Below are 12,801 nucleotides of genomic sequence, written 5' to 3' on the forward strand. Positions count from 1 at the left end.
ACAAAGTCGAGGTCTTTTTGGAGAGTAGATGTGTTGTCCGTGGTGTTGAAAAGTTTTACATCGTCGGTGAAAAGAACACAGTTGCTTGTGATATGTTCGCATAGGTCTTTGATGTAGAGAATAAATAGAGTAGGTCCCAGTACGCTGCGTTGGGGAACACCACTTTTAACTGGGACAGGGGTGGAAATGGCACTTCCAATTTTGACAACTTGTTGCCTGTTTGACAGGAATGCAGTAATCCAGCTGTGGAGGAATCCAGAGATGACATAGGATTTGAGTTTTAGGAGTAGTTTGTCATGGACCACTGAATCGAAGGCTTTGCAAAAGTCAATATAAATTGCATCAATGGATTTTCCTTGATCAAGGTGGGTAGTCCATATGTTTTTGCAGTGAAGTAGTTGAAGGTTGCAGGATAATTTCTTTCTGAACCCAAATTGTTTGTTATAGAGTAGGTTATTAGATTCTAAGTAAAGGGTGATTGATTGATTTATAATTGATTCCATGACTTTACATGAGATGCAGCATAGCGAAATTGGTCTGTAGTTGTCAACGAGAGAAGGGTCTCCTTTTTTGAAGATGGGGATGACTACTGCTTTTGACCATAGCTTGGGGAGTGTGCTGGTCCTGAAGGAATTTTGAAAGATGATGCTTAATGGTTCGGCTAAAGCTGAAGAAAGTTTTTTAAGGAAGTATGCGCAAAGACCATCTGGTCCGACTGATAGAGAAGGTTTAAGGTCTTGGATTGCTTTTTCAACACGTGCTATAGTGAAGTCTACTTGGGTTAGGTCGTTGAGAGAGTTTGAGGTGCGATTTGTGAAGATGGGGGATGAACCATTACTGTTAACGAAGACAGAGCCAAAGAAAGAGTTGAAGAGGTTAGCTTTGGATGGATCATCATGGTATTCTTTGTTGTTGAGTCCAACGAGAGGTGGAATAGGTCTAGAGTCTTTGAGTTTGTTGTTGACAAAGTTGTAGAAGGCTCGGTTAGATTTGGTGCGAAGGAGATTTTCCTCTTGTTTGCTGTGGTAGTTGTGGTAAAATTCAGCTTTTATTTTTTGGCAAATGCTTTTGTGGCGTCTTTTAAAGATGGTTACTTGGCCTTTTTTATTTTTACACCAGAGAGATCTTTTTTTGGTTTGTAGTTTCCTTATTGAGACAGGTAAGTTATTTTTTGTTTTTCTTCTGGTTGAAGTTAGTGGTACATGTAGTCTGATAAGTCTTTTAACTTGTAGTAAGAATGTGTTGTAGAAATCATCAATAGTGTTGCAGCTAGAAAATATAGTTTGCCAGTCAAGTTGGCTTTCCTAAAATTGTACTTAGGTGACACATTATACAGGTGAAAGTTATCCTGGTGTAGATTGAGATTGAAGTTAATCATACTATGATCACTGTTGGAAAAAGGTTCTTTTACATGCAGACCATAGATTACGCTTTTGCTATTACAGAATATGAGGTCAAGACAGCTGTTAAGTCTAGTATTGTTTAATACTAATTGGTCAAGTCCCAGGCTGGTGACGGCATTGTATAAGGTAGTGTGGATTGGTTCCGTGCTGCATTCATTTAAGGTCCAGTTAATGTGAGGTAGGTTGAGGTCACCAAGGAAGATAATGGGGTAAGGGCAGGAGGTTGCCCATGTTTGGTTGTGGAAGGGGGCGATGGAATGTGAATGGCAAGAGATGCTTGAGGGTTTCTTCTCTTACAAGGTAAGGTAAGAGTTAATTGCAGTTAATTGAAAGAGTTAATTGATTGGAGGTCAGGCATCTTCTGAAGTTCTTTGCAACGGCTGGACTCTTTTTAAAGTTTATTCAGAGTCCTTTCGCTATTGTCAGGATTCTTAATGCTGAGTAAGTAAAACTTCTTTAGCAGGGAAGTAATTTAAATCAGCTGGGGATGTTTGTATATAGTATATAGTGGTGGAAAATCAGAGAATTTACTGTTGGGTTGAAAGCAATTCTTTGTTAATAAGTTGGTTTGTTTATTCCTTTTGTTAGAGTATTATTAGCTCCTACCAGCTCCTAGCACCATCTGGGTGTTTGCAAACTCAGAGCTGCCTTTCTTCAGGCTTTTGAGATGAAGATTGAGATGGGCTGTGGGGGAGGGGAGCGGGGGGGGGGGAGAGAAGAACTTTTCCTCTTTAAAATTTCTTGAAACTTCTTGAAAAACTTCTTGAGGTTAATTAAGTCTCTGAGCTTATGGTTTGAGTTTAAGCTTTGGAAGAGGGAAAGAGATTTTCTGGAGTTAAGGAGAGAAAAGTATCTGGATTCTTATGCCTCAGATTCTGGCTGCTGAGATTCTTTGTTTTGTATAAGAAGAAGGTGAGTGGAAAAGGGTACACGTTGCTATATTTGTAGCACGCTAAAAACTCACCAGCTCTTTGCTTTTCTTTGCAGTATTCAGTCGTTAGAAATTGTCCCCTCAGGATCTTTGCAATTCCTTATGGTTTCTTTGCAATCTCTTATGGCTTTTCTCTCAGAAAATCTCCCCTCCGAGGAGCTGCAGTCACTGCCTCTTCCCTCTTCCTCTTCCAACTCCCTCCATGATGGAAACTCTACTCAAAAAGAGGATAAATTGGCACCTAAAAACCAATAACCTATTGGACCAAAACCAGCATGGCTTTACTGAAGGGAAATCATGTCAGACTAATCTCATTGATTTCTTTGACTATGTCACAAAGGTGTTGGATGAAGGTGGTGCCGTGGATATTGCCTATCTGGACTTCAGCGAAGCCTTTGATACGGTTGCATATAAGGAGCTGATAGATAAGTTAGTGAAGATTGGACTAAATTTCTGGATAGTTCAGTGGATTTGCAGCTGGCTGAAGTGTAGACATCAGAGGGTTGTTGTTAATGGTGAGTATTCTAAGCAGAGACTGATTACAAGTGGTGTGCCATAAGGGTCTGTTCTGGGTCCTATTCTTTTTAATATGTTTGTGAGTGACATAGGGGAAGGTTTGCCTATTTGCCAATAACTCTAAAGTGTGCAATAGGGTTGATATTCCTGGAAACATCTGTAATATGGCAAATGACTTAGCTTTACTAGATAAATGGTCAAAGCAATGGAAACTGAAGTTTAATGTTTCCAAATGTAAAATAATGCACTTGGGGGAAAGGAATCCTCAATCTGAGTATTGTATTGGCAGTTCTGTGTTAGCAAATCTTCAGAAGAGAAGGATTTAGGAGTAGTGATTTCTGACAGTCTCAAAATGGGTGAACAGTGTGGTCAGGCAGGAGGGAAAGTAAGTAGAATTCTTGGCTGCATAGCTAGAGGTATAACAAGCAGGAAGATGGAGATTGTGATCCCGCTATATAGAAAGCTGGTGAGACCACATTTGGAATACTGTGTTCAGTTCTGGAGACCTCGCTTACAAAAAGATATTGACAAAATTGAACGGGTCCAAAGACGGGCTACAAGAATGGTGGAAGGTCTTAAGCATAAAACATATCAGGAAAGACTTAATGAACTCAATCTATATAGTCTGGAGGACAGAAGGAAAAGGGGAGACATGATCGAAACATTTAAATATGTTAAACGGTTAAATAAGGTTCAGGAGGGAAGTGTTTTTAATAGGAAAGTGAACGCAAGAACAAGGGGACACAATCTGAGGTTACTTATTTTATTTTATTTATTTATGTATTTATTTATTTTGTCCAATACACAATGAGGGTTTTAGTGGGTATATATCTATATACACATAGTAAAGTACATGATGAAGATTATAGAGGAGATACTCATAGTAAAATATATCTAAGAAATAATAGAAAAGAAGATATAGTAATAGAACATATCAATGAAAGAATAGAAGAAGAGATATAGGAATAGAAGAAAGGTATAGGAGATATAGGAGAGCAATAGGACAGGGGACGGAAGGCAACATGAGAAAATATTATTTTACTGAAAGAGTAGTAGATCCTTGGAACAAACTTCCAGCAGACATGGTTGGTAAATCCATAGTAACTGAATTTAAACATGCCTGGGATAAACACATATCCATCCTAAGATAAAATACAGGAAATAGTATAAGGATGGACTATGAGGTCTTTTTCTGCCATCCATCTTCTATGTTTCTATGTTTCTATAAGGAATGAATCTTGTCTCAAAGAACAGAACATTTTTGTTTCTTAGGATTTGGAAATAATAATCAACAACATCACCATTAGTCAATTTCAGAATGCAGTTTTACCTGGAACAGATAACATATCACAGTGATTCCTTTAATACCACCAAACAACATCTGCCTATCCTAGATCCTTGGAAAGGACTTAAAGAGGTGAATTAAAAATGCCAACTCCAATCTAAACATCTGGCTGATTGTGCAACCAAACATAATAATTTAACTGAGGTTACATTAACAGTGCCTCATCAGGAAAAAATATGATATGCCAGTAGGCTATGGATAAGGATAAAGAAGAAAGAGGACATGGTATGTGGCTCAGATTATTATTTAAATATTTTTGTAAATACCAGTTTTATTAATCTATTCTCTCTTCTCTCTTGTAGACTTTCTGATATCTCTTTCATCTGAATGTCACTGCATATCACAGTGGGGAATTTACTGATCTTGTTGTGAGAGCAGGTAGCGTGGTCATTGTCCTTAGCAAGTCCTAAAGATAAAATTATTGAAGTAGCATGATGAAGGTCTGTGGATCTCCTCCCTGCCTGCCCCCTTTTTAACCTCCTTTTTAAAGTTAGTAATGATTCCAGCATTTTCAAGGCAATTTATTGATCCTCTCAGTTTGCATGAGTCTATTGTTCTGTTGAGCTGTAGGAGCAAACTCAATCACCCCTAAAGTCCAATAGAAACAAAGTGAATTATTCTATGGCAACAGTTGCGGTGGTATGAAGAATACAGTGATCCCTCGATTTTCGCGATCTCGTTCTTCGCGAAACGCTATATCGCGATTTTTCCCACCCGATGACGTCACTCTCTTTCTTTCTTTCTCATTTTTCTTTCTCTCTCTCTTTCTCTATCTTGCTTCTTCCTCTCTCACACTCTCTTCCTCCCTCTCTCATCTCTTTCTTTCCTTCTCTCTTTCTCTATCTCTCCCCCTCTTGCTGGCGGGCAGCGGGCGGCGGGCGGGCGGGCAGGCTAGCGGGGGCATCAGCGAGGAAGACCCAGGGAAGGTTCCTTCGGCCGCCCAGCAGCTGATCTGCTCGGCAGCTTGGGCGGCGGGGAAACCCCGATCTTCGTCTGCTCGCTGCTGCTGCGCTGCCGAGCAGATCAGCTGCTGGGCGGCCGCAGCAGCAGCGAGCAGACGAAAATCGGGGTTTCCCCACCACCCACGCAAAGGGGAAACCCCGATCTTCGTCTGCTCGCTGCTGCTGCGCTGCCGAGCAGATCAGCTGCTGGGCGGCCAAAGGAACCTTCCCTGGGTCTTCCCCGCCGCCCACGCAAACTCCACCATCTGCGCATGCGCGGCCATGAAAAAAGGGTGCGCATGCGCAGATGGTGTTTTTACTTCCGCAACCCTACATCGCGAAAAATTGATTATCGCGAGGGGTCTTGGAACGGAACCCTCGCGATAATCGAGGGATCACTGTAGTGCAAAACCTGTTCATTTGTGTGCCTCAGAGTCTGGGTTTATACATGAACAATCCAGTTAATCCAGCTAATAACTTTTTTCAATGCATTTAATTAATTGATATGGATAGATAATGTAATTTGATCATGTCGAGGAACATAAAACTCATAGAAGATAAATAAATATGAATGGTGACAATCAATGAATGTGTCTTCTAGCCATAATATAAATTATTTTATAAATTTCAGTGCCTGGCTTTATTCCTTGTTTTTACCTCTGGAGTGCATAACTAGAAGGATAAAATCAATTAAGAGGTACACTAAAGCATCTCCTCTCCCCACAAACTGTTATAATAAAGTTATTACCCATTCCCTTTCCTCTCTGTGAAAAATCCTTTAACTTCATTGTATTTTTCCCTTTCATTCATTTATTTTAAACTGACTGCTTATGAATACCCATTCCCTAACTATTTGCTACTATCCAACTTTCATATTTACTAAGCTCTGAATAACGAGTCTACGGAGAGGGGCGGCATCTAATAAATAATAAACAAACAAACAAACTAAATTATTTTAAGGAAATCTCTTTCATCCCTGAAAATAAGCTTCTACCAGTTATGTGGAAGTGGGTTTATCAGAAAAATGCATACCTGTTTTCTGCATTCTTTTGATTAAAAAAACATTGTTATTATAGGAATATATGGCTTATTTGACAACAAAGAGGACAGAACACATCATGTAAATGTGATTCCCCCCCCCCCTTTGAAAGCAATTTGGGTGACCCTGAGTGATGGAAATATTAGACAAAAATGCATACATGGCTAGAAAAAGGACAAAACTACATATAGACATGAAACCAGATATATGGACGGAGGGAGTGGTATAGAGGAAAGTTGTTAAATAAAATGATGTTAAATGTTAAGTATTAAGGTTTTTTTATTAGAATGTTATATTATTAATATGATGATGATGATGATTAAAGGTAAGGAAGATATATAAATATGACTATCTAAAAATAATTGTACCCAGAATGCACACTGTTTGATGAAAATTGATTTCTATATAAATAAAACAAATAAAATATGAAAAAATATGTTTCTTCCCCATCTGACTTGACTATGTTTTATGTAAAGAGGAGATATAAATATTTAAATGAATAAATATCAGGAAACCTCTGAGATCCAATCCATTAGTAAAAGCAGGCCCGCCGATAGACCGGTATTACTGGGAGTGGTGTCACAGGCCCGGCCAAATTGAAAAATGTGGGGGGGGGGGACAGCACCCGCCAAAAACTCCCCAACCCCGATTGCGACGAACTCTGCCTCTGCGGAGCTTCTCCGACAGCAGCCCCGCACCTTCTTCCCACCCCGGCGAGGAAAGAAGGCAGGGAGGCCGGCAGACAGGCAGGGAGCCCCGATAACAGCCACGGAAGGAGGAGTCACCGAGGGGGTGTCTCGGCCCTCCAGAAGCCAAGCCGCGCTGCTGGGGAAGCGGAATTGAGGAAGCCGGGAGAGGGCTGAGCCCAGCCGGCTTCTCTGCCGGTCTTGTGTCCCCCCGAGGATTGAGAGGGCAAGAGAGCCGTGCCTTTCGGCCTCTGGAGGTGCTGGGTCGTGGGTCCGTGGGGGGGGGGGGCTGTGAACACCGCCCGCCGCCCGGAGCCAATAGCTTCTTTTGGGCGGGCGCCGGCTTACTCACTTGCATTCCTGCTGCTGGCGCTGAGAGCAGGTAAGCGCGAGGGGGAGGCAAGTGGAGATCCAGGTCCCTCTTTTCATGCATCCGCTCAGTGAGCCTTTCTTTGGAGTTGCCTTTTTCTTTCTTTCTTTTTTTCTTTCTTTCTTTTGTTCTTTCTCTCTTTCTCTCTTTCTCTCTTGCTCTTTCATTCTTTTTTCTTTCTCTTGCTTTCTCTCCTTCCTTCCCTCCTTCCATTTCTTTCATTCCCCCTCTCTATTTTTATTTCTCTTTCATTCTCTTTCTTTCTTTTCTCTTTCTTTCTTTCCTTCTTTCTTTCTTTCCTTCTTTCTTTCTTTCATTTCTTTTTCTTTCTTTCTTTCTCTCTTGCTCTTTCATTCTTTTTTCTTTCTTTTTCTTTCTTTCTTTCTCTTGCTTTCTCTCCTCCTTTCCCTCCTTCCATTTCTTTCATTCTCCCTCTCTATTTTTATTTATCTTTCATTCTCTTACTTTCTTTTCTCTTTCTTTCTTTCTTTCTTTCCTTCTTTCTTTCTTTCATTTCTTTTTCTTTCTTTATCTCTTTCTCTCTTGCTCTTTCATTCTTTTTTCTTTCTCTTGCTTTCTTTCTTTCTCTTGCTTTCTCTCCTCCTTTCCCTCCTTCCATTTCTTTCATTCCCCCTCTCTCTTTTTATTTCTCTTTCATTCTCTTTCTTTCTTTCTTTCTCTTTCTTTCTTTCTTGCTCTTTTTCTTTCTCTCTTTTACCTTCCCTTCCTCTATTTCTTCTTTTCTTTCTCCTTCCTACCTTCTTCCCTTCCTTCCTTCAGTCCTTCCTCTCTTACTCTCCCCTTTCATAAGTTTCCTTGCTTCCTTCCTCTGTTCCTGTCCCTTCCTCCTTTCTTTCTTTCTTTCTTTCTTTCTTTCTTTCCTTCTTTCTTTCCTTCCTTCCTTCCTTCCCTCCCTCCATTTCTTGCTTTCCTTCTCCTTCCTCCCTTCTTTCCTCCCTCACTCCCTTCTTTCACTCCTTCCTCTCTTACTCTCCCCTTTCACACCTTTCCTTGCTTTCTTTGCACCCTTCCTCTGTTTCTGTCCCTTCCCTCTTTCCTTCCTTCCTTCCCACCCTCCATCCATTCATTCACCCATTCCTCTCTTGATCGCCCCTTTTACCTTTCCTTCCTTCCTTCCTCCTTCCTTCCTTCCTTCCTTCCTAGCTCGCCCTCGCCTTTCTTCCCTTCCTTCCAGATGGGAGTGCCCCCTCAAGACACCTGCCCGACTGCTGGTACCCTGCTTTTTCTCTCCCCTCGTCCTTTCCAGCTCCTCGCCAGTGGCTGCCAGGTGTGGGATCCCCCTCCCCTCTCCCCTCGCTAGAAAGCACATGGTTTTGTCAACAAGGCCTCTTCCAAGAAGGGAGAAGTGCCAAGGAGCTGTAAATAAGCCATGCTCCGCCTGACCAATGCCAGGAGGCTCTTTCTTTCCCTCGCCGCTTCCGCTTCTTTCTTTCTCCTGGATGAGTCCACACAATCGGCTTAACCCAGTTCCTGAAATAGCCTATGGCAGTGTTTCCCAACCTTGACAACTTGAAGATATCTGGACTTCAACTCCCAGAATTCCCCAGCCAGCATTTGCTGGCTGGGGAATTCTGGGAGTTGAAGTCCAGATATCTTCAAGTTGCCAAGGTTGGGAAACACTGGCCTATGGGACCGCCTCGCTTGGCGTGAAGCGAGAAATGATCCCCGGGGGATGGACTGGCTTGGCGACTTAAAATAGTTTTAAAATGGCGGGGAGGGCCAGACACTTAGGCTGTATGGGGCCCCAAAATTCCTGATGGTGGCCCTGAGTAAAAGCATGCCTAAGCCATATATCTGTAATGCTCTCTAGATGGGGCTACCTCTGAAGAGTGTTTGGAAACTTCATATCGTGCAAAATGCAGCTTTGAGAGCAATCATGGGCTTCCCTAGGTATGCCCATGTCACACCAACACTCCACAGTCTGCATTGGTTGCCGATCAGTTTCCGGTCACAATTGAACGTGTTGGTTATGACCTATAAAGCCTTTCATGGCATTGGACCAAAATATCTCCGAGACCGCCTGCTGCTGCACGAATCCCAGCGACTGGTTAGGTCCCACAGAGTTGGCCTTCTCCGGGTCCCTTCGACTAAGCAATGTTGTCTGGTGGGACCCAGGGGAAGAGCCTTCTCTGTGGTGGCCCTGACCCTCTAGAACCAGCTCCCCCCAGAGATTAGGATTGCCCCCACCCTCCTTGCCTTTCGCAAACTCCTTAAAACCCACCTTTGCCATCAGGCATGGGGAAATTGAGATATCTCCCCCATTCTATATAATTTTATGCATGGTATGTTTGTGTTGTGTGTTTTTTAAAATAATGAGTTTTTAGATATTTTTTAAATATTAGATTTGTTTATTGTATATTGTTTTTACTGCTGTTGTGAGCCGCCCTGAGTCTGCGGAGAGAGGCAGCATACAAATCTAATAAATAATAATAATAATAATAATAATAATAATAATAATAATAATATCTCCATACTTTGAAAGCAAAAAACATTCTGCATTGTCTGTTGAGTTTGTCCAGGTGTAGAATGCAGACATCATTCTTAGTCAAATTTATCCGAGATCTAAACAGAAATGAATGCATGAATACAGATAACCATGCATGCATGCAGGCATATATACATACATACCAGAGATAGGTTCTAACTTACCTCATTGCCGGTTTGTTTCCTCCCATGCCATATGGCTGTGCTGCATAGCCTCACATGCAACTAAGCTTCTGGGTGTGCACAGAAGCTAAAAATGGCACCACCATTAGAACAAGTTCGGGGGGCATGGCCAACCGGTAATCATTCCTGATTTGGCAAGCTTGGAGAAATCCCCACTACTGGTTCTATAGTACTGATCGAAACTAGAAACAACCCACCTCTGATATATACATACATACATACATACATACATACATACATACATACATACATACATATATACATACATACATCCCAGAGGTGGATTCTAACTTACCTCTCTGCCTGTTTATTTCCTCCTGTGCACATGCATGTGAAATGGGTTTAATTTTTTTTTAAAAAAGCTGAAAACAAGACGGCAATGCATTCATAGTGCCAGAAGTTCAGTTTCTGAGCATGGGCAAAGAAAAAAACATGGAAAAAAATAAAAAAGATTCAGACAAAAATATTAAAAAAAATATTCCAAAGAAAGTTGGCAGCTTCTACAGACCAGCACCGACCAAACCGGTTCCGTGATGTCATCTTGACATCAACAGCGGTTTTCTATCAATTCAGGCAAACCGTTTCGAACTGGAAGGAACCCACCTCTGATACATATATGGATACATACATATGGTGGTGCAGTGGTTAGAATGCAGTACTGCAAGCTAACATACTGCAGCTCAAAATTGACTCAGCTTTCCATCCTTCCATCTTTTCAAGGTCAGCAAAATTAGGAACCAGATTGTTGGGCGCAATATGTAAACCACTTACAGAGAGCCGTAAAGCACTGTGAAGCAGTGTATAAGTCTAAATGCTATTGTTGTTACTATTGCCACACACAGACACACACAGAGAGGTGGGGAAGGAGAAGGAGAGAGAGAGAGAGAGCTTTTGGTATTTGTTAAGTATGCTAAGCATACGTTACTGGGGAGAATTCAAAAGTTCATGGTTTTGCATATTCTGTTCTGATTGGTCGGTTGCCTTGGTGCTAAAATTGTAACACTGTCAAAGTTGCCTGTTGCTGGGGCTGGTTAGTATAAATACTTAGAGATGCGGCATATGATCGCTCGTGCCTAGATTTGTTATTTAGAATCCATTTAGCAATACCGTTCCTGTCAGACAATAAACTCTAAGAAACTGTGTCAGCCTGGTCCGAGAGTTATTTCACTGGTGATGAGGAGGTCGAACCTCCGCTTAAGTACCATGACAACCCCTTCTGTAGTTCAACCGCCGGAGTTCTTTGATCCGGAAAAGACAATGTGGTAAGCCTATATGGCTAAATTTGATATTTTCCTAGAGGTGGCTGGAATGAAGGACGCAGACAGCAGACATAAACGTGCCCTTTTCCTCAATTACTGCGGCACACAGATTTTTGATCTCGCTGAAACCCTGACAGACCCGGAACCGGCGAACTCCATTTCTTGCGAAACACTTTCTTCCAAATTGGCCGCTCACTTCAACCAACAAAGCCGGCTAGACTTTTTCACCACCAATTCTCCTGGATGGCCCAAGCCAAGGGGGAATCTATCAACCATTGCGACACGCCTTCGCACCATCCTTTCCAAATGTCATTTTGATAACCTGAAGGCTCGCCTCACTGATGCCCTAATATTCGGCATGTGTAATGTAGCAATTAGGAACAAACTCCTGACCAAAGAAGAATCCTCACTACAAGATGTTATAAAAGCCGCACAAACCTTTGAAGTTGCAGACGCCATGGCTGCAGAACTCAAAAGCAATGACAAGCATGCCACTGTTTTCAAAATAGCTGATGCCTCTTCGTCAAACACCCTTCCTGCCGAATACAATGACCCTGACTCAGAAGCCTATGATGACTACTGCTTCCAGATAAAGTCTCCGCCACTAAGGACCACCAGACCGCAACTGCCTGCCTTCTACTGTGCCAGCTGCCAAGGGAACCATCTCCGCTCCCGCTGCCCATTCTGAGATGCCTTTTGCCACCACTGTGACCGTAGAGGGCATATTGCTGAAGCCTGCTGGGCTCGCCTACCTGACGACCTTCCGATGGCTCAAGGATACCCTCGGCAACAATGCCAGAATTTTTTTAGCCTGAGGACTTTGCTAGGGATGCTATGAAAGTCTCTTTCATGATAAGCCTGTGTAAAGCTGCTGCATTTGAGTGGGCAATGCCCTTTATAGCAGGTCAGGATCCAATCCTGCAAAATTATGCTGCATTTTGCCAGAGGTTTGAACAAGAATTTCAAGACCCCATGTGTGTACAAAACGCTATCACTCAGTTACGCAAATTGCACATGGGCAATAAGACCATCTTGGAGTATATCTCATTGCACATGGGCAATAAGACCATATCGGAGTATATCTCAAGATGGCCTGAAACCCAGAAATGTGCATGATGTGCCAACCAATGCCTAACATGTTAAATGAACTTTACCAGACCTGTTTGATCATCGAGACTAAATTCTCATCTGCCCAAGACCATACCGCCAGATACGAAAACCAGTTTGGAGAGAGAACCAGACCAGTGCCAACTCCGTGCCAAAGATTGCAAAACAACGGTTTCAACTCCTTGCCAAGATGTCCCTTCCAGATACCAACAGACACAGGAAACCGACCAGCGGTCATTGCTCGAGAGGAACCAATGTATCTCGGTACAGCCAGACCTTGCCTCAGTGAAGCCGAGAGAGCCAAACGTCGAGCGGAAGGCCTATGCATGTACTGTGGAGAGGCTGGACACATGATAACTACTTGCCCTCAGAGAAGACGTTTCACTTCGCCCACTCCAGTCTCGAACACCACGCCCGTGTTTCAGGTACAGGCCACATTGCCTGGAAACGACCAGAGCCCAGCCTAAAGCAAACCTTAGGCTGGGCAGACACCAAACCAGACGACAATGATAAGAC

The sequence above is a fragment of the Erythrolamprus reginae genome, chromosome 5, assembly GCF_031021105.1.
Source record: "Erythrolamprus reginae isolate rEryReg1 chromosome 5, rEryReg1.hap1, whole genome shotgun sequence".
Classification (NCBI taxonomy): domain Eukaryota; kingdom Metazoa; phylum Chordata; class Lepidosauria; order Squamata; family Dipsadidae; genus Erythrolamprus; species Erythrolamprus reginae.